Source organism: Electrophorus electricus, chromosome 10, assembly GCF_013358815.1.
Source record: "Electrophorus electricus isolate fEleEle1 chromosome 10, fEleEle1.pri, whole genome shotgun sequence".
Taxonomy (NCBI): Eukaryota; Metazoa; Chordata; class Actinopteri; order Gymnotiformes; family Gymnotidae; genus Electrophorus; species Electrophorus electricus.
The window spans coordinates 5,048,027-5,052,635 of record NC_049544.1 but is presented as its reverse complement, the minus strand read 5'-3'; the positions used below and the strand labels follow the sequence as shown (position 1 = coordinate 5,052,635).

Below are 4,609 nucleotides of genomic sequence, written 5' to 3'. Positions count from 1 at the left end.
CAGAGTAGAATGGGAATGGGATCCAGCAGACATGTAGTTGGACTGCTGGAAGTAAGGAGTTAAAGAACTTCATCTGAGGAGAGAGGAGAAAAAGAAGCCAGAGAGTTGGATGTTTGGGAATGCACATTGGTTGGAAGAGATGGAACAGAGGAAAAGGACGGGTGGATTGCTGCAACCTTCTCCTCAAAGAACGTGATGAAATCCTCAGGAGTAAGAGGTGAGGAAGGAGGGGGAGGGGGAGGATTAGGGAGAGAAGAAAAAATAGTGAAGAGCTTGTGTGGATCAGATGCTGAAAATCTGAATTTCCCTCTGTAGTAGGATGACTTTGCAGATGTTACTTCCAGTGAGAACTTGGAAGTAACATCAGCAAGCTCTGCAAAATTGAGGACCTGTTGTATGTTTCCTGTTTATTGAAAGAGTCCTCCTTCCACTTAGAAAGACTTGGCTGTTATTTCAGGCATTGGTAAAAAGTTCCCAGCCCATGGTGCCGTATTCACAATGTACCAGACCTTCAACATGGTATTGACTTCTACTTTAGATGCAACTGAGTTTGACTTATTTTAGTCAAGGAGTATTGCATTTTTGCAGATACTATGTAGGAAATAAATACCATTACAATTCTGACAACCATTTCTTTTTTTTAATTTTGTTTTTGTTTTCCAGCCCCGACCCATTGACAGCAGTACAAAGGAAGGATTCAAACTGGACAGTGTGAAAGGCGAATTCAAGAACATCCAATTCAGCTGTCCATCCAGAAAGAATGTGAAGGTAATGTATAAGGAAAAAACTCAGATTTGTTAGATAAGTTATGTTTAACTTATTCTGTTCTGCTGTAGATCCTGCTGGGGATGAGTCTGAAAGTGCTCCATTGCTCTAGTGGGAGCCAGTGGCTGTGGGAAGAGCACCACCATTCAGCTGCTGCAGCGGTTTTATGATCCCGATGCAGGGGAGGTAAATATTAGGCCTCTATGGTCTAACTTTCAGTTGGACATCAGCTGCAGAATCAGTCCACTCCTAAGTGGTGGTTTGAGGTTAAGACGTGGGGTCTGAGTTCTGTTCATGTGTGCAGGTGACCCTGGATGGTCGAGATGTCCGCACTCTTAATGTGCGATGGTTGAGGGAAAACATGGGCATCGTGAGCCAGGAGCCGATACTCTTTGGCACCACTATTGCTGAGAACATCCGTTATGGCCATGAGAATGCCACTGACGAGGACATCGAACGGGCCATGAGGGAGGCCAATGCCTACGACTTCATCTCCAAACTACCAGATGTAAGAGCCATGGAGTTTGCATTCTAACAGCCACAATTAGTTACTGGGTATAATGATCTATACAGTGAAAATGTCTTACAGGTCAAAGTCTAAAATTGGTGACTTACTCCAGCAAAACTGCCTGAGTGGCATGTGATGTGTTATATATCTAACCCAGTAGTTTGAAACCTCTGGTCATTTTTTGGTATTGATTTGAAAGTTTGGAATTTCACACACAATGTCTTGAAAACACAGTTTGCTTTACAATTAAAACCTTAATTGAACAGCTCCGGAATGTGTTCTCCATTTATTGGTCTGATGCTAGAGATGTTTATTCTGAGGCAGAAGCTGAACACCATGGTGGGGGAGTGGGGGGCTCAGCTGAGTGGTGGGCAGAAGCAGAGGATTGCCATCGCTCGGGCTCTGGTCAAAAACTCCAAGATCCTCCCGTTGGATGAAGCTACCTCAGCCCTGGACACACAGAGCGAATCCATTGTTCAGGCTGCTTTAGATAAAGTACCACAAGAAGAGTGTCTCACACACCACTCTGTCATAGTGCTTATTTATATAAACCAAACCATATAAACCATTATGTGTTTATTATAGTTCTTGCTGGACTTGCTGTGATAATGCACAACTGCTGTGATAACGCAGGACTGATTTTGAATGTTGTCTCCAAGGCACTCCCAACCCTTATCGTGACCTCACAGTTTCCCTCGAGAACTTTCTGGTATCGCCATCCGAAGCTGCCTGTAGCCTGGGCATAACATTGGACAACCAATTGTTGTTCTCAACTCATGTTTCAAATCTAACCCGGTCTTGCAGATTTCTCCTTTGTAACATACAAAGGATTTGGCCCTTTCTCTCACATGAAGCTACTCGGGTGCCTGTGCAGTCTCTTGTGATCTCAAAGCTAGACTACTGCAACTCGCTACTTGCTGGTCTTCCTCTAAGATCCATCAGACCTCTACAACCTGTCCAGAATGCAGCAGCACGACTGGTCTTCAGTCTTCCGAAGTTCACACGTTACCCCGCTGCTTTGCTCCCTTCATTGACTTCCAGTAGCTGCATGCATCAGATTTAAAATCTTGATGCTTGCCTACAAAGCCAAAAATGGACTAGCCCCTTGTTCCTAGATGGTGGAATGAACTTCCACTAGCTGTTCAGACAGCAGAGTCTCTTGCAATCTTTAAACGCATACTGAAGACCCCTCTATTTGTGGAATATTTAAATGACCACTGACCATGCTCCTAAATTGAATAACTGAAACTAGTACTTATTGCAGGGTATTGTTTATAACACTGATGTTGGATAACAAACTCTAGTACTTGTTGTTTATTGCGCTTATCATTGTCTTAGATAGACCATGTGTATTTTGTACTTCTAAGCATCAGAATCGATCCCTGTATTTCTATAGTATTCTAGATCATTGGTATATTGGACTCTAACCTACTCTACTGGCTAGGATGTATTCTATGACAAAGCACTTTGTAAGTCGCTCTGGATAAGAGTGTCTGCTAAATTCTGTAAATGTAAATGTAAATGCCAGAGCAGGTGGCACAACCATAGTGATTGCTCACCGGCTGTCCACCACCCGCACAGCTGATGTGATCGCAGGCTTCCAGGAGGGTCGAGTGGTGGAGCAGGGCACTCACAAAGAACTCATGATCAAGAAGGGAATCTACCACTCTCTCGTCATTCAACAGGTACTCCAACAGCTAGGCCACAAAGGTCTGATTACACTGAGGAGTTAAAAATGGAAGAGCTTTTGAAATATTTCATTGCAATCAATTGTATGACAAACCAAGAGCAGAAGATTCAGGAAAGACTGTTCTTTGTCATTGTTTCTAAATTTAACTTGGCAATTGTCAATAGTACATTGGTAGATGAGTTCCTGTTATCGCTTATCATGTACTATTTGGTTTTCTGCACCAAATATTTTGTTGTTTGTTTTAAAGGTTGTCTGTAGCACATTTTGCTTGTTGATGTGGTGTTCTCATATACAGTTTTGAAATACTCTCTTCCAGGACTACATGTTTGGTAAATCAGGGGAAAATTTAACTATGAGACTAAGGATTCAGGTATTCCAAGGCATTGTGAGAGGCTCATAATATATGCTTACCATTGTATTGTGTTACAATATAAAAACCAAAACCAAAATAAATTCTGTGGTATGGTTGCAATATTAGTTTAATTGTTGCACTGAAATAATTACATTCATCCAAAATATCTTCCCCCTTTTCAGAACATACTATGGCTTCAATAATTGTCTATATTTCAAATACAAGTGCTGTAAAATTCAGTTATTAATCTTCATGATTACCCAACTGCTAATGTTAATTTTTTTTTTCTGCCTTTGCTGCGGTCCAGATTGTGCAGAAAGCTCTGGATGCTGCTCGACAGGGCCACACCTGCATCATCACTGACCGCCATCCAGAACGCTGACTTCATTGCAGTCATTCAGAACGGCCAGGTGGGGGAGCAGGGCACACACAGCCAGCTAATGGCCAAACAAGGAGTGTACTATGTCCTTGTGAATGCTCAAGTCTCCCAATAACTGTCACACAGCTTCCCTATGCATGAAGTCAACATTGTTTTATGCAGTTGTATATAAAACTTCGCTATTATAGACAGTTCTCTAAGCTATTATTCTATGCTTTCTTGTCTGATGTTTTGATTATTATGTAAGCTTGGGGGTTTTATATAAAGCTATTGAATCAGTCATGATTTAAAAAGAAAGCAGGATGGAGACTGATTATTTTCTAGCAGTGTTTCATTTGCTCGAGCGCTACAGTCTCGCTATTGATTTTTTTCTTTATCTGTTACAGCTACGCTACTTTCTTTTTCCAAAATAAAAGCCTGAAACAGAAATCTTTTTTTTATTTTTTATTTTTTTTTACATTTTTTACATTTTCCCCCTCTCCCATAAGAAACATCCTCGTTTCTCAATATATATACTTTCAGGGGCATAAAATAGTGAACAAGAAACAAATAAATCAAAGTCTAGTGGACTGTGTGTGAGTATGTATATAGTCTTTATGTCAGAATGGTGGAAACCTGGCAAAACTAGTTAGGAATAGTCTTGTTACTATTACAATGCATAAATAACAGAGGCAATGGTAAAACAAAGAGCAGAGTTTATTAATACTCAGTTACATACACAAGCATCTGTAAGGAGGAGGCAACCCCCCCCCCCCTTTCTCACCTTTATAGTGGTTTCCTCTCATACTACAAGTTTAGCAGTTGCACCATTCCCTGGATGGGGAGTGGAAACAACCCCATATACGGAGTTGTCTTCCTCTTCTGTTGCTCTCTTTGTCTAACAGTGAGAGTGTTCTCTCAGTTTATCTGCTCACA

The 4,609-nt window shown here is 41.3% G+C and overlaps 1 pseudogene; it reads left to right on the top strand.

Annotated features, from left to right (window-relative positions):
• The first annotated feature begins 498 nt into the window (after window positions 1-498).
• Window positions 499-3,697, top strand: LOC113571157 (annotated as a pseudogene).
• Window positions 3,698-4,609: the final 912 nt, after the last annotated feature.